Consider the following 18,239-nt stretch of genomic DNA (forward strand, 5'->3'; position numbering starts at 1 on the left):
GTAATAAAATAAAAAAATAGAAGCATTGTAGATTTAAGATTTAGCAGAAAGCTAAAGCAATAAGTACATTTGTGAGAAGAAATGTGTCTTCCTCAAGGCCAGGCAGACCTATTGCCAAAGCAAGCAAGCTAGTCTTGTGTTTTGGGGGAGTGGCCTTTGGAGGGGGACCGGAAGGGAGGGTTCGATATTTTTGGTTGGATTGCTTTCAAAACCTAGTTTATTCTGGCTGGTTTCTTAAAATTGCCTACACTGGCTTTTAACCACTTTGGTTAGAAGTACGATCCAGTACCGGGGTTTAACAGGGACAGACGCACCGCTGCCACTCGTTTTCAGTTGTAGAAGTCTGTTCTGAGCTTAACATTACTTTCTGACATAGCATGAAGTTATTTCAAAAGGGGAGAATGCTATCAAATTAAGTGGAAAATCCATCCATTGATATTTAAATTTTGACCCTGGAGTAAGCACCTGGACACTATCCCTGCAATAGCCACACACGGCTTCACGTCGCTGCTTTCTGTAGCGATGAGAACCAGTCCAGTTTTAGAACGTTATTTTTTTTGTTATTTTGCAAATACTTGCCTGCTATAATCAGTTTTGATGTAAATCTTCGGTCTCTAATGGGGCGACAGCTGTATGAACTACACCTTCAACTAACTTCTATTGGAATGTGTGAGGTGGGACACCAGAGGCTACTTCCTTTGTCCGTCGGTGTGTGTGAAAGCCACTAACATGATAAGTGGTTTTCAGAGAATCCCTCTCGCACACAGTACGTGTGCGAGAGGGATATTAAGGGGCCTTAATAGGGATGGGTACGGAAACCCGGTTTTGAACAGTCCCTGGAGCTAAATAATTAAAGACCGTAGGCTAGATAAACGTTGCGGTAGTTATTCCACTGTAATTCAGCTGTATTTTTAGTATTCCCGAGTTCTTCCCGACATTAAAACAAAATTCAAAGTATGTTTCTGGGTTTCTCCGAGCCTGTCTTTTAAGTGGGGGGCGTGGCGGGCTGCCTTCCCTCACATGGAGATGTTAATGATTTATTTTCTCTTAATTCAGGCTAGATGAACGTTGTGATAGTTGTATCAGGGATCTTCCCAAATACATTGCCGAGTAGAGCTGTCCCTAGTTACCACACGGACATTTAGTGGACTCTTTTTCCACATTTATTTCTAAAATGGTTAAATTGGTTGAAACACACGTTTTATTACACACGTTTTATTTGGATATGTGCTGTAACCAAGTTATAATGAATTTGCAGGCCACCCATCCTCATTTTCTGCCTCAAGGTAACAAATAAAGAAAGATAGAAATACACTTTGCACCCCTGTTCCTCTCAACTTTTTATCTGCCCTAGCCAGGTGCACTTGTGTTCACACTATGCTCACTGTAAGCGGGGCCCTGGGTTACTGATTGATGCGCATCACAACCCGTCAGGGTAACGTTTTATATTAAGGTCCTTGTAATAAGCCTTTGTTAATAGGTAATAAGACACTTATTGTACGCTTATTAACATTAATTGGTGTTAAGAAGACGTTGGCCGTGTCCCAATTCAGGGAATTCAGGGAATCTCTCCTTCGTAGACCGCGAAGGCTGCATTGAAGGCCGAACGAGCGTTGTGGAATGGGACGGTCTAGCCTACGGAGCATTTCCGGATTCCGTAACCAGCCGTTGACGTCCTTTACCTTGCGTGACCACGCGCCGCTCCTGTCTCCTAGCAACCCTGACAGCTGTGGTTCAAACCGGACAGCGGAGGAGAACTATGGAGCCTGAAATCATAATTGTATTGGTTATGTTTTATCTTTTATTGGAGGAGTGGGAGAAGATTCACCGCCGGGTGAAGAGGAAGAGAGGACGTTGGCTTAACATTAATTAGTTTAACGTTATATGTCTAGCGTTAATGTCATTGAACTTTGACAATAAAGTTACATATTTAAAATGGTCCCAACCTTACTTTTATATTAAAAAAATGTTTTTACATAGTTTTGTCATTAAATATGTATTCGCTGCAGCTGCTGCTTCCGCTCTCTCCGCGCCATTTCTGAAAAAATATCCAACGCGCAATGAATGTTGGGATACGTTGGGCCGTGAAGGATGCATCCGATGCGTCCTTCAAATCCGGGAAACGAAGGCTGCATATCTCGGCCGCATTCGAAGGACCCTTCGAAATGGGACAGCACTTGACGCGCCGCTGTGACGTATGCGGTCTTCAAATGCGTCCTTCGAAGGATGCAACCCCTGAATTGGGGCACGGCCTATATAAGGTAAATAAATCCTTTATTAAACTGCTAATTATGCATTTTTGCAGGTACGGGATCTAAAGCAGGAGCAATGCTTATTAAGGTTAATAAGTCTGCACATGTTGAGTGAGTGATCTGTTTTGTGCCTGATATCAGATCCTTTAAAGATCCTTTTATTTTGAAGGTCATTTTAAATCGGAAGATTTGTTCATGCAAGTGGATGATGCTTGACAAACTTTTGGAAAACATGTCGGAATCGTCAGCACCCCAAACCAACAACTGCCAGACAAAAGATAGGCACAAGCACAGAAAACATGGATAAGAGGAAGAGATTCGAACTGGAGGATGACTCTTCTGGTAAGTTTAAGAATGTAATGCTAACGTTAGCTGGCTCTAGCTAGCTAGTTGTTTGCTATCAAACTTTTTTTGGCTAACGTTACTTTCTTTCAGAGGCTTTGACGTGCTGTTGTTGAGCTAACGTTTAGCTTATGCTATCGATGAATATGAAACTAGGTAACCAAACGTATCTCATTCTAACAGTTGTCATGAATCCATGTCTAAATGGCTTAATTGCTTATTGTAACCTGACTGCTAACTATCTATTGTGGTCAATGTTCTTTGTGTTTCTTTTATACAGTAACAAGAACGACCAGCCAAAGAAACTCTCAACCGTCCCCTGAGGCCATGGAGATGGATTCGTCTTTTCGAGTTTTTGTTGATGTTCAAGAATATTTTTCATTAAAGTTCTGAAAGTTTTGAAAATTTAAAAAATATTTAAAGTGTATTTTTGTTTTTCACCGCCATTACAGTATTTGTCTTTTATTTCACATTTTATCAACCTTGATAAAATATAGTACTCATTATCTGTTAATAAGTGTATATTAAAGGACTTGTTAACCTTAATAAGCATTGTTCCCGCTTTAGATCCTGTACCTGTAAAATGCGTAATTAACAGTTTAATAAACGACTTATTAACCTTAATAAGGATGGTCCCCACTTCAGATCCCATACCTGCAAAATGCATAATTTGCAGTATAATAAAGGATTAATTAACCTTAATATGCATAAAAAATGCCTAGTAAAGGAATAACATGACATGACATAATAGGTAAGTTAGTAAGACTCAATAAGTGGGTTTGTAAGGCAAGGTATTTGAAACTCATGAGACCATTATTAATGTTATTAAGCAATCAAATAGTTAACTTGTTTCTTATGAGTGCTTATAAAAGGCTTATCATCTCACAATAAACATGTTTATTATGTTATTATTCACCCTTCTAGATAGTCTTAACACCAATAAATGTTAATAAGCATATAATAAGGTCTTACCTATTAACAAAGGCTTATTACAAGGACCTTAATATAAAGCAGTTTTTTTTTTTCTTCACTATACCTATTTAGTTAAATGCTACAGCATATCCGTACCTATTCTAACAATGTTCAGTTCAGTATTATTCTTTGTCCCAAGTGGGCAATTTGTTTCCAGCAGGACCACACATACCACAACAACAATACAGACAGAGACAGCTTCTAGCACTAGAAGCATAATAAACAGTTCACTTGAGATACATATTGGCAGTGCATTAAAATGTTTTTAAAATAAAGATACAAATTCAATAACTATAAGATAGCTGTAAAAAGAGGTAGTGAATGGGGAGGAGGGCAGGGGCGTTCACTGAAATGGACAAAGCTGTCTACCTCTGTTATGTGTATTCAGTGCTCGAATAGAAAGAGGGATAAAAATAATTGATGTACCTTTGTGTTAGAGCAGTGGGTGTCCCAAACCGTAAGCCAGATGGCAACAGCATGTATTCTGTGCACAGAGGATGAGTTGTGTCTTGATAGATGTTTATGGCTTTGTTAAATAACTGCTTGTTGAAATACTCAGTAAGGTTACCCAACGTCACTCCCACTATCTTACTGTCCACATTCACAGAGGTTGGTGGAGCAATATTGTGTGTGTGTGTGTGTGTGTGTGTGCGTGTGTGCATGTGTGTGCAGTGACGGAAAAAACGGCCCGGGCATTTGCGCATTATAACCGGCCGCGGGTAATTGCTGACGGGGGGGGGGGCCGCCGTCGCGACAGTGGGGCTGCGCGATCCCAACAAGCATGCCGCTCCGTGATTGGCCGGCCCAAACGGCCCACGAGAGGCCGCGGCCCTTCTGGCATCTGCCCAAATGCCAGACCGTCCAGTCCGTCACTGTGTGTGTGTGTTGCTAATCTACAGCGTGTTTGTGTTTGTTATATCTGCCTATATAGTAATACATGCAAATCGGGGTTCAGTTCAGCATCTAATTATTAAAACTTCCTAAAGAACTAGCAAGCTACTGTGCAGCAGAAGCTACATGTTTTTGCTTGTAATGGGCTAACTTTAGCAGCTCTCTTACTGTCCAGATGCACTCAGGAGATATCTGCAGAAGCCCCAAGCTGCTGGAAAAGGGACGTCTGATCTCCCATCTTCACCGCTCTCTGAAGCGGGTCAATTCAGCAAATAATTAGCAGTTTGCATCCGAGAGAGGCTTAGGCGTCCCGGTCACTCAACGCTACGGTCTGGGTGGATGGTGAGCTGGATGAAGCCATTCATTTAATGTCTTCATCCGAGTGAGGGCTAAGCTTCACGGACACCGAGGGCCCTATTTAGACGGTCTAAAACACAAGTGTGAAGCACAAAACGGAAGTAGCTTTGTGGGCGGTTCTATGGCGATTGCTATTGCTATTATGACGGCGGATTAATGACTCTTGCGCCCGGCGCAAATCTAAAATGGGTTGGTCTGAAACCCGTAGGTGTGTTTTGAGCATAAAGTGCAATAAACCAATGAGAGTTCCATCTTCCATCCCCTTTAAGAGCCAGCGCATTTGACTTGACGAGTTGATATTTTGACAGGGCGTTTGCAGTCCCCGCTGAGACAGATGCATGACCACATGAATTTCAAACTTCAAATGGCTCAGTTTATGGCCAAATAATAGGCCTTATTCACACTTGGAATAGCGTTTTCTTCTCCAACTTCAGAAACACTGAGTCATCATGTAAATTTCGGCAAAGAGAACTAAACACATATATGATATGCGGACGCGGTCCTGTGGCCGCAACTGTGGGTCTATTTAATGATATGCAGCAATACATTAACAAACATCGTTTGTTACCAGTATTGTATACATTATCGTTATCGACTTGTGTTCATAATATGCATGTGTCCCCCAGTTAATATACATCGCCATGGACTGTATTTAAGCAATCTTACACAAGATGGCGTTTTTGAATGTCATTATTGGTACACGAAGCACAGCCGTAGGAACAAGGCGCTTGTGCGGAAGTACCCATAATGACATTCAAGAACGCCATCGAGTGTAAGATTGCGATTCAATAACGCAAACCATCTTTATTATCAACAATATTGTAAAATATTTTCATATTGTGGGTTAATTTGCCCTCAAATTCAAGCTTTCTGCCCGAGTTCATCTCCATCAGAAAATAGTTCCTATAGTAACGATAGCCGACTCTTGGTCAGTTGAACGTTGTTATGGAAACTAGGCTCATGAAAGTAGTTTCGGCTAGTTAGTGTAGCGATACTTTCTGTAATTAGGCACGCACTTTTTGTCCGTTCTTTTACCAGGCATTTAAACACGCTTAAGAATGGGAATTGACCAATCGGAGTGCTTGCTTAAACTTGCATGTTATTGAATATGTTACGTGTTTAGTTTGCGTGTGTTTAAACAGATGAGTGCACACACACACACATGCGCCAAGCATCACCCGCATTCATTCATTCTTTTAAACGCTCACTCGCGGTAAAACTAAGTTTTCTCATGATCAAATACTCATCAATCCTAAAATTGATGGGCTTGTACACGATGTCTGTGTCAAGAAAATATGTGTTTGGTGTACGCAGATGCATTGATTTAAAAGTGCAACTACTTGCTGTATTAGCTGTTCTTTCCCAAATCATTTAACCAACCATTTACCCTAAAACAAGATTTTGTTTTGGAAGGCTGGGATATACTTTTCTCAAGTTTATTATAGTTATTATTATTATTATTATTATTATTATATTATATATTAGTGCCTGTTTGCTGCGGGGGAAAATCTAATTTACGCCTGGTGCAAACTAGCAACGATGCATGCGTCGGTGTAGAAAGTTAATTGCACTGGGTGCAAGATAGGGCCCTGAAAGTCTAACGCCACATTGTGTGGCCCATTTTATATACATCATCGCTCATTATAACGATCATACACAACAACGGTACTAGAAAAGTATCACAAAGTTGCTGTGGGTCGTAACCATGGGTATATGAACCGTCAGCCCATAACACTTTTTTTTTTTCCAGACTCATAGTGTTAGAATCGTGTGTTCCCTTGCTCATCAACATTTATTTATTTTCACACACACTCACACACACACACACACACACACACACATGCTGCTTCTATATTCGTTTTCACAAAAACACGTCACTCTTTACCTCACACACAGCTGGGAGTGTTTAGTACTTTCTTTCACTTACTGGGCGACAGCACATTTTAAACTTAGACCTAGTGCTGACAACCCACCCACATTTTCAAAATGGGCAATCTTAAAGAAATTATTTTTTGCTTATTAAAAAGATTTGAAATGTATGCTGTCTTTGTTACTACCAAAGAAAAAAAAAGCATAACCTTTTATAGCTATATAGCTTTATAAAATGTATGCATCTTTGTATGTACGTAATCATGTCAGCACAAGACTTCATGCAAAATTAATAATACCACATCAAACTTAATAATTGAAGGGCCTACATGCTGTTAATATGGAACTTAACATAGTGCGTCAAATTAGTTTTCACAGTGGGGATAAAACAGACCATCAACAAAGGGTGCTGAACTCATAACAACTTGAGCCCTTTTTCCACAAGGCACCTCTTAATGTAGCTAAATACCGATAACCAAATGCTTCTGGTAAATCATGTTTGAGGCTTCTCATTCAGAAGAAAATAACAAAGTTATCCCAGAGAATACAAATGTCTGGTAGACATGGCCCCTTTAAGCTCTGCCAAGTCCATGTGGGTTTCCTATGGTGAAGTCCACCTTATGAGTTTCCTATGGCGAAGTCCACCTTATCTTTATAAACGGCCGTCGAGCTGTGCAAAGGTAGGTGGAGGCAGTTGATACGCGTATTAGCCACAGGGATGCTCCATGTAGATGCACGTCCTGATGCTGGTTCCCCCGGGGGAAGTCGACGGATGGGCTTTGGGGGCTTGAAGCCTATATTGGAGGGATGGCAGTGGCATAAGCCAGGATTCCCCGTAGTTTTGCAGGGCCCTCATCATTGGAAACATAAATAAATGGTTTAACTGTTATTTCTTTCATTGCATTTCTGCAATGTATATGAAGTGTGTTTCACAACTCTGTAATTACCCAGTCAAACAAAATTGCAAATACATTTAATATCCCAAGAGATACAAAACAAAAACATGCTATGACTTCTTGAAGTTTATTTATACATACATACAGTATACGTTTGTATAGTCATGTATGAGCAGCTTCCTGTGAATTTCAGAGAGTTAAGCTTTTCGGAGGCTTATTGTATAACACCACGGTGGGTGGTGCATTTCATAGACTACGTCGCTGGCTGTAACGCTCCTACGCAAACAAAGGTACTAAAAAAGCATCACAAAGTTGGCGTGGATAGTAACCATGGGGATAACAGGCCAAGTTCCTTCCAAGAACTTGCCGGGAACTTTCCCGGGAAATCACAGCGGTAAACTGACGCGACTGGCGTTCGGATCATAACTACATGGTGTCGCGCTATGACAAAATTGCGCTATAGTGGAGTCATTTTTCAAAGGCCTTGCTCTAAATTGGCCTTCTACGATTAGATACGGTATATTCTCATGGATGGAATATAGCTCTGAGAACTTGTAGACCAGTTCCAATTCATACATTTGATTTAAAATATGCATTGCTATCGAAAGAATGCATGATCCTAGAGGTTCAAATCCTTTATCCATGCTATGTTTTAAATAACATAATATATAATATATATTTTTATGTTCTGTGTTCAAATTTTTAAACACTTTGTTTGCATATTGTTATGACTGAAAAAGATCAGACTGTATTTCAGGATCCATTAATGCTTCTAATTGACAAACATTTTTTGCAACTGTATTTGTCAGTATATTATTGTTTTGAGTTTTTATACATTTTATTATCCAACATCTAATATCCATTATTTCTATACTTTTTCAATAGTGTGTATATGTGAGAGGTTTCACTGTATAAAAGAGGTTTTCAGGAATGTGTGTGTGAGTGGTTTTCATTAGTAGGTAGTAGTAGACAGGTTTTCACTAGTGTCAGAGGCTTTCAGTAGTGTGTGTGAGAAGATTTCAGTAGTGTGTGTGTGTGATAGGATTTCAGTAGTGTGTGTGTGTGTGTGTGATAGGATTTCATAAGTCTGTGTGTAAAAGGATTTCAAAAGTGTGCGTGTGATAGGATTTCAGTAGTGTGTGGGCTTTTCTGTGTGAGAGGATTTCAGCAGTATGTGAGACAGGTTTTCAGTATATGTGAGAGGCTTTCAGTAGTATGTGTGAGAGGTTTTCATTAGTATGTAAGAGGTTTTCGGTAGTATGTATGACAGGTTTTCACTAGTATGTACGACAGGTTTTCAGTAGTATGTTCGACAGGTTTTCAGTAGTATATATGAGAGGTTTTCATTAGTATGTAAGAGGTTTTCGTTAGTATGTACGACAGGTTTTCAGTAGTATGTGTAAGAGGCTTTCAGTAGTATGTGTGATAGGCTTTCAGTAGTATATATGAGAGGTTTTCAGTAGTATGCACGACAGGCTTTCAGTAGTATGTGTGAGGAGGTTTTCAGTAGTATGTTTGAGAGGTTTTCAGTAGTGTGTGGGGAGGTTTTCAGTAGCAAGTGTGAGAGGTTTCAAAAGTATTTGTAAGAGGCAAGTTAGAATTATGGCCTTTACGGCTCCTCTTACTAATGATCCTCTTCACACGCCCTCACGCCACTCAAAAAACGCACTATTTTGCCACCTGCTTTTGAATTTCGGACTGACTCATCATCGGGGGAACGACCACTTCATTCCAGGTCAAAATCCCCCCCCCCCCCCCGACTACTACCACCCACTAAAAGTATGTAAAAGATTTAGAAATTAGTCAAAGTTTAGTCAAACTCAAAATTGAAACAATAAGACTAAACACAGTGCGTGCGGGTTACTAGATCATAATACATTTGGTCGATTCATGTTCAAAAGATCAAAGTATATCATATATTAACACATTAAAAGAGCAGATTCCAGCCATACTTTTATACATCCATACTTACAGACATATAGGTCAAAGGCGCTGGGCTTTTTCCGGGATATCTGTGAGGGGTTTTGGGATACAAAATCCTAAACCTGTGGTCTTGTTTTGAACATCGTGTCATTCACGGGAAGTCCTTTGATCAAGGATTTGCCAACTTTAGAGCAAATACTGCCGCATTTGCCGTTGTCGGCTGGTGTCTGCTGCGGGCCTGCAGGCTGTTGTGGGCTGTTTTTGTCTAATTTGTTTTTTTTTGAAGACCTTTTCTTTTCTTTTCAGTAACCACTACACTGAGCGATCAAAAAATCGCTTTGATCGCTGTGTAGATCAATCGCTTTGATCGAGTGTGTGTGTGTGTGTGTGTGTGTGTGTGTGTGTGTGTGTGTGTGTGTGCGCGCGTGTGTGTGTGTGTGTGTGTGTGCGCGTGGCACCAACAACAACCTCCATCCCCTCACACTGGGCTCTGCTCAGCCCCGCCTTCCCTTCCAAACGCCGAGCTGGAATGCTGATTCCGGAAGATTCTCTCCAGCGGGAGCGGCGCCGCCGCCGCCGTATCTCTCTCTCACGCACGCACGCCGTGGCCTTAACCCACCTGTGGAGCCTCCCAGTCCTCCGCCCTCGCGCCGTCTAACGAGCCGGCAGACGAGCCGCGCCGGGGAAGCGGGGAAGCGGTGCTTGCCTTTAAAACCCAGGGAAGGTTTTCCATTTGCAGCGGTGCCTCGATAAGCAGTGGGGGGGGGAAACGTGGGTAGGGAGACAGTGCCGACTGCACTGAATCACTCTGGGTTTTTTCATTCATTTTTAAATTGAAAGAGAACCTAAATGTCGCTAATGGGGGAAGGATAGTGACAACGGATGCCGTCCACATTTGTACGCTGTGAGTGTTGGGTCGCCACAAGGTGCAACAAAATGGACTCCGGGGAGTTGAGGGGTGAATGCTATGACTCACTGTGTGTGTGTGTGTGTGTGTGTGTGTGTGTGTGTGTGTGTGTGTGTGTGTGTGTGTGTGTGTGTGTGTGTGTGTGTGTGTGTGTGTGTGTGTGTGTGTGTGACAGATCTGTGTTGGCTCCATTGCTCAGCATGTTGGGGACTGCTGAAAGCGATGGATCTTTCACTAAGATCAAATATTGTTGTCATTCAAACAGTGCCTATTTATGTGATCGGAATTTAGTTTTTGTTGATTGCACGCCGGCAAATGTGAATAGGTTCGTGATTGTGTAACACTTTCTACACCGAGAAGTTGCGCTAACAACTCTCACAAGCCTTTTCTGTTGATAAATACAGAGTTATGATTTCACTGGACCAGAAAACATCAAAGGCCCATTCAGGTTTCATTCTCGTAGAAATGAGCTTATCTATCTCGTATCCTTCAGGCTTTTGGATTATTGCTTATTTTCAGCCGTTCGCTCTGTGAAATGAAAACCAGGGTTGTGAGAGAAAGCCGACTCAATGTAACTGCTGTAAAAAAAAATACCTGAACTTAACTCCACTGCGAGAGTGAAGGACAATCAGAACGTACAATTGCTGTTATTACCAGGGCCAGCGGGCCTTTATAAGGGGTAGCAGTTGACACCTGACAGCTCCTTTTGATGACCCTAAGCTGTGTATGTTGGCATATCTCACACACATATCTATGTGTGTGAATTGACTCTCCATGCCTGCAACCAGCCTTTATTGGTGAAGCAGGGGAAAGGCACACGGTCCTAAGTGCATTAGGAAGTCCCCAAAAGCAAAACAGATAAAAAAAAAAAACACCATTAACTGTACCAAGCTGAGACATTTTGGCTGTGTTCCCTCCCTGGGCTGCTTCTCTAGACACACTCACATTAATTTTCACTTCCGTTTCGATTTTCAGTTGGGAAAACACGAGGTGCAGTAGCACTCGTGGGCAGAGCCTTTTTGTTTTGCAAAGTACTTTTCAGGCAGACATTCTTTATTTCCAGTGTAGATTGACAGATTATGCCATCACACATACAGTAGTGGATGTATTGTGAAACGAATTAATACATTGGGATGCGGTCATACGTTTGAATTAAAACCAATAATAGATTGTTTGATGAATAGCCAAATAGCAAGAACACATTTACCCTTGTAAATCAAGTGACTCGTGCTACTATGGATGAACACAACACAGCAACAGATGATAACGTCCTTCATTGCTATTTACAATGCCCGTTCTACCGCCAGCTGTAAACCTGGAATACATGTGACCTTACCAGACGATCAAAAAGAGAATTTTGTTCTCTTAACTGTCTTAATTCATTATTCGTCAAATGTTAAAAGGATTTTTATCAGGTTGTCAAGTCGTGATGTACATTTATTTATTTATTTTTCTGCTATGTTACAGTTTTCATGTTAATTTGAGAGCTATCTGATCTGGGCTCCAGTTAACATATTTCATCTCATAAATAGTACCTTGTTGTTGAACAAGTAATGACTAACCGGCTTCAACGGCTCGATTTCTCTGGGATTTGACAGGTCTCCTTTCACACAGTCCTATTCTTTATTTATACAGCAACAAAGCAACAGTACCTTATCACATACACAACATGTAACCAGACCGCTAAATCAGACCACCACCCTGTGTCAACACACGATTATGCGTCAACCCGTGTTCAACCGAGAACGCTAGCAGATGCAATCATCTGAAGTCTATTTGACATGATCATCTCATCGACTGCCCCCAGTTAGGGTTGAAAACTTATTTATAGGACAAAGAATGGTAATAATGGCAAAAACTAGTGAGTGATTTTAGAGAAAAACTAATCATTTTGAGACAGTGGTCTAGTGTGTTGAATTCAATGGCGTCCAGTGACGAGGTTGCAGTTTGCAACCCACTTAACACTTAACACGTTGATTGTTATTTGAAAATGAAGTCCTCTCTAGGGCCGTTCTTCTCCATTGTGAGCTACTGCAGAAACACGGCGGTGCAACATGGCGGGCTCGATGGAAAAGTACCCGCTCCCTATTGTCACGATCCTACTGTTTTGTTAATGGTAAGCTGGTGGGTAACTGGTTGTCATGGTTACTGTGGGAATGGCTCCCTTGATTGGCCTTGATACGGGTCACCTGAGGGAATCCCAAGATGGACGTATGGTAGCAAGATGGCTGCTGAACAGACAGCATGGTGCCCACACTTGGCTTCACTAAAAACCCTCCGAAAGACTATGTGAAGGCTATTCCCCTTCACGAGGACAGCACCAGGATTAGGGATTCCTAAAGGCGGAACGTGACCGCCTAACCGCATAACCATAACGGGACAGGCTGCCGTTTACCCCAAACGCTTGGGGCTACCCCTCAACCAGTGAGAAGGACCAGAGCTCGAACCAGGAACCCAGGTGAGTCACTGCTCACATGAACCCAGGTGAGTCACTGCTCACATGAACCCAGGTGAGTCACTGCTCACATGAACCCAGGTGAGTCACTGCTCGCGTGGCCGGAAGCTAGTTTGGTTTGTTACCACTTATGTGTCTCGACTCCTGCCTAGACAGAGGGCCAGGTTCGGATACATCAGTGGGGTCGTGACACTATGTAGATATAAAGGGATAATTCTAACGTCACGAAAACAAAACAATTAATATTTTACTGGGATTATACACTAATTAAAACATGTATCTCTGCCAAGTCAATTCCGCCAGATGCCCTTGTTTATATATATATATATATACTGTGCTTTCAGCACTATGTGACACATTGTCACATTTATTCAAAGAAATCCTCTGATTTCTTTGAATAATGTTCACACCATCATGTTCACACCATTGTGATGTCAGGTTGCCTGTCGGTTGGCTAGCTAGAAGCAAAGTATGGCAAGCGGTACACCTTCCTGTACTCACAGATATACAGTTTTGAATCAAAAATAATAAGTAATTATTTTAAGTGTTTTTTTCTAGAAAGCAGGAGGCCGCTTGTGAAACGTGTGCAATGACACTAGTCTTCAGATATCAGTGTTCTGTTTCGTGGAGAGCTTGTACGAACAGCTTGAACAGCTTGTATCCAAAAGTCACCAATTGCCGTGCAAAGGAACAGGTATGCTAAGGGTACGCAGGTGTGCTAATGCCGTACCCTTTAGAAAATGACTCGACTGGAAACGCTGTTCCCCTTCAAACCTCTCATGTATCACCGCTGGTTCCGGTGCTGGCCCTGAAGTACACCACATCTCACTTTTAAGAGACCCTGCACTTTTGACTTTGAGGACCATTGTGGTCCTGAGATTCTACAACGGCAGCGTCTAGCACACGGGTTGAAATGCGTCTATTAATTGGTTTTCTATTTGTGCTGTAAGCAAGCGGTGGTTGTGTATATTATAAAAACACAGGTATTATTAGACTAAATGGAAATGTTGTATATGATGATTGGTGGGTAATTGTAGAGATGGGAACAAATGCATTTGAAATTTTTGCATTTTTGACGCAACGCTAATTAATTATTATTTTTTTAACACTTTCATGATTATCATTACCGACACGTATGTTCAGAGTGTCAACACTGTTTCCTGGCAGGGTGTGTGTGTGTGTGTGTGTGTGTGTGTGTGTGTGTGTGTGTGTGTGTGTGTGTGTGTGTGTGTGGCACCAACAACCTCCAACACCACACCAACCCCCGGCTGCTCCCCCTCACACTGGGCTCTGCTCAGCCCCCCGCGGCGAGGCAGCGCCATTGGTTCCCTTCCAAACGTGCGTCTTCCCTGTTGTCTCGGCGACACACAGAAAGGCAGGAAACAAAAGATGCACCCGGAGCAACGCTGTGACTGCCTGCGTAATAGTGTAGAATTTGACCCACCTGCGGCGACGCCTCGCACCGCCCCGCTCCTTGTCCTAACGAGCCGTCGGAGGAACGACGTGGGACACGACGGCGGGGAGGAGGCCTCGCTTCAACCTCCGGAGAAGATTCTCCGCTTGTAGCACGTTTCAATAAAGCAAAAGGGGTGGGGGTGGAGGTGGGGGGGGGAGACGTGGGAGGAGCGAAGCGTGGGTGTGAGTGTCTGTCTCTGGGTGTTTTTCTTTAATTATTACGTCCAAGGAGAACTCAAAGGGCACTAATGTGAAGGGATAACGTCAACATATGCTAACCTCGTTTGAATGCTTAGAGTGTGAGGTCGCCGAGGTGCAAGAGAAAATGGACTTGGAGGAGTCCAAGGGTGAGCGCTGTGACAACACAAAGTGGTGTGTGTGTGTGTGTGTGTGTGTGTGTGTGTGTGTGTGTGTGTGTGTGTGTGTGTGTGTGTGTGTGTGTGTGTGTGTGTGTGTGTGTGTGTGTGTGTGTGTGTGTGTGTGTGTGTGTCATTTACTGTATATTTATTGTTTTTCTGACCTTTGGCCACTTAAAGCACTTTACAATTATTGCCTCATATTCACCCATACACACACTGGTGACAGGGCTGCAGATATTCTTGATGAACCCTTTCGATTTTTGTAAGCTTTACTATTTTAATATATTTTATATATATTCAAACGTTCAAACGTGCAATTTATCCTTACAATCCTTATGTATGTTTTGCCCACAATAAGTGTTGTACTTTGAGAGCAAGGGTTAACCAAAGTCAAATTCCTTGTTTGTTTACGCAGACCTGGCCAATAAAGCTGATATGAAATTCTGATTCTAGCGGACTTTCCAACCGCTCAAAGCAAACAACACTATGGATGTTTTAGTGTTGTAATCATGTAATCACTAATCGTTCAGCTGGAAGCAAGGATCTGTAAATGTGTAATTGGATATTAACAGCAAACCCAAACTCAGCCAGCACTAATAAACAGTGAAAAAGATAAAGGTGCCAAAATCGACACGGAGTAGCCTGGCCACAGTAGGGAAAAAAACATTCAATTCCCCAATTCCCCTTCTGAAGGCTTCGTCTACCTGCACAAATCTGCTTAGGCACATTATAACGTTGGCTTTGACGGATGCATTACCCACCGGTAGAGCTGAGGGACTGGGAGACCCATGTTACCCACCAAACCCTGTGCAGCGGTGGTGATGATGACGGCTGTTGGAATCAGGTTCACTCGGTTCACATCGTAGTCACTGTTTGCCTTCGGTGGTCCGTTGAGATTTTTGTTTTCAATTCAATGAGCGCTGGAGGACCGTGGTTAGATTGGCTGTTGTGGTGTGACACGAGGAGAAAGACTCCGTGACGCTGTCGGTTGATGAGGCCTCCGTCGCTACTTCGAAAGGCTTCAGCACCTCCTGGACCTGTGGAGAAAACATAAGGTTGGAACATCTTTCTAGATTAGCGCCAGCTCAGCCGAGTGCCCCTGGTCCCCTGCTCCCCTCCCCATTTACCTAGCTTCACTGAGCTGGCCAGGTGTGATCAAACGCTACTTTATTTGAACACAAGTGACGGATCACACCCTCTTTTTGCAGTGCTCCAATAGTCTTAACATACTTTAAGGCCACTATAATCAGGGATTCTGGGTCCACACACCCACTCCGCTGGAGGTGAGAACCCGTCTCATCCGTGATGGCGGCTGCTGCCAGACCGTGTTGCTCAGATGCCCCGCGACACCGTGTCCTAAGTGCTGCTCCAGCGAGTTGAGAGACAGTCATGGTGCTGTGGCCTTTTAGTCTACTGCCCGGAGCTTTGAAGGATCGCAGCGCCAGCACTTTTCCTCCACAGCCAGGTTAATCGCGTGGGGCCATGCGTTGGGACGTTGACGGCTGCGCTGTCCTTGGTGACCCGAAGATCAAACTCACCACTCACCGGTGTACTTCACCGGGAGTGTCGCTTTCCTGAGCTTCGGTTGTTTTGTGTCTTAAAGTTCATCATGCCATGTCTATAAAATGTACTGGGACAGTCACATATGCCTCCGTGGCAGGTGATGTCCACCACATCTGTGGTTAATGGTCGACGTTTGGTCAGCTGGTTGTCCTCGCGATGAAGCAGAAGGCAAGAAAGACAAGTCATTCATGCTCACTTTGGCCGTGGTTCCCCTGACTCCTTCTGCTCAGCTAGCTTAGCAGGGTGTAGCATCAGCAGGGGTGCCCTCAATTTACTTGTCGCGGAGCGCCATTTCATCAGCCTTGCATGTTGTGCGGATGACAACAATTTTTTTTTGTTATATTTCCATTTATTGATGGAGATACAAATAGTCACCACACAGAGAAAAAAAACCCTCTTCACAGCTTCCTGCCATCTCTGGGGTCGGAAGTCTTGTGTAATTCCTCCTCAGAAAACAAAGTATTTTCATTGTTCTTCACGTGTAAATGGATTCACTAACAGTGAACCCAAAACATATATATTTTTTACACCATCTAATTTCAGCATTTGCACGGCCCTATATTATTAGAATTACTCAATTATTTTTCCCCCCGATATAGAATTTGGTTCCCTTGGAGTGTGTGTGTGTGTGTGTGTGTGTGTGTGTGTGTGTGTGTGTGTGTGTGTGTGTGTGTGTGTGTGTGTGTGTGTGTGTGTGTGTGTGTGTGTGTGTGTGTGTGTGTGTGCGCACGCACTACTGCTCAGCATGTCGGCGCCTGCTGTTTGATCTTTGTTTTGTGTAACAGCAAAATGTGAATAGGTTCGTGATTGTGAACCACTTTCCACACAAAGAAGTTGAGCTAACAACTCTCAATAGCCTTTGTTGATAAATACCATGTTATGTTTCCCTGGACCAGAAGACGGAGAAGAAAAGGAACCATTCACGTTTCATTGCCTCGGATAAAAGCTTCTCCGTCTTGTTTCTTTCTGGTTTTTGGCCACCCCAGTGGAACGTTAACATGCCATTATCGCTTATATTCAGCCTTAACACGGTGGGAATCGCTTGATGAAATGGAAACAATGTATGTAGGCAAATGTCACTCCTGTAAAAACTGTACTTTATTCCACCGTGAGATTGAAGGACAATCATAACGTACAATAGCTGCAATTACCACATCTAGTCAGCCTTAATGGGGGACCGCAGTGCACGCACGACAGCTCGGTCGATGACCTTTCAGGTGTGTGTCTGTGTCTGTGTCTCTGTGTGTGTGTGTGTGTGTGTGTGTGTCTGTGTCTGTGTGTGTATTGGCTCGGCATGCCTGAAGAAACCAGCCTTGCTGGGAGAAGCAGGGGATATGCACACATACATATTGTCTTAAGTGCATCAGGAAGTCTACAAAAGAAAAAGGGTGAAAAAAAAAAAAAACCTCACTTTACTGTACAACGCTGGAAGACATTTTGGCTGTGTTCCCTCCCTGGGCCGGCTTCTCTAGACACACTCACATTAATTTTCACTTTCGCTTCCTCCCCGTTCGATTTTCAAACCATTTCAGAGCAGCGTGGGGAAAACATGATGTGCAGTAGCCCTCATAGCCAAGGGCTCTCTGTTTCGTCTTGCAAAGTACTTTTCAGGCAAACATTTATTTCCAGTGGCGGTTGAAAGATTATTCCAACACAATGGATGTGGATACATTACAAAACTTAATTAATACATACATACGTTTTAATTATCACCAATAATGGCTTATGGATTATGACGGATGGCGAAATAGCAATCCGTCCTGGACACATTTACCATATGTGTCTGTAAATCAAGAGACTCGTGCTGCCAGAGATGAACGTAACAAGGGACCAGAAGACAATGTTATCAGGAAAGCTACGGAAACCTTCTTCTTCTTCTTCTTCTCCAAGTAGCGATGAGCAGGGAGAATTATATATGCGACACACAAACAGGCGCCCAGACATTAAAGCAAAGAGACTGCAATTTGGGGTGTGTTGGCGAAATTGTGTCACCTCTAG

At 42.8% G+C, this 18,239-nt stretch overlaps 1 pseudogene across 1 annotated transcript in view; it reads left to right on the plus strand.

Annotated features, from left to right (window-relative positions):
• The first annotated feature begins 2,551 nt into the window (after nucleotides 1-2,551).
• The window catches only part of LOC311338224 (cadherin-4-like), a 144,656-nt pseudogene continuing 128,968 nt past the window's right edge, over nucleotides 2,552-18,239 (plus strand). The window contains exon 1 of the transcript XR_014684324.1: nucleotides 2,552-2,594. The product of XR_014684324.1 is annotated as a cadherin-4-like (transcript). The remainder of the gene's footprint in view (nucleotides 2,595-18,239) is intronic.

The sequence above is a fragment of the Micromesistius poutassou genome, assembly GCF_964030765.1.
Source record: "Micromesistius poutassou genome assembly, chromosome: 2".
Lineage (NCBI taxonomy): Eukaryota > Metazoa > Chordata > Actinopteri > Gadiformes > Gadidae > Micromesistius > Micromesistius poutassou.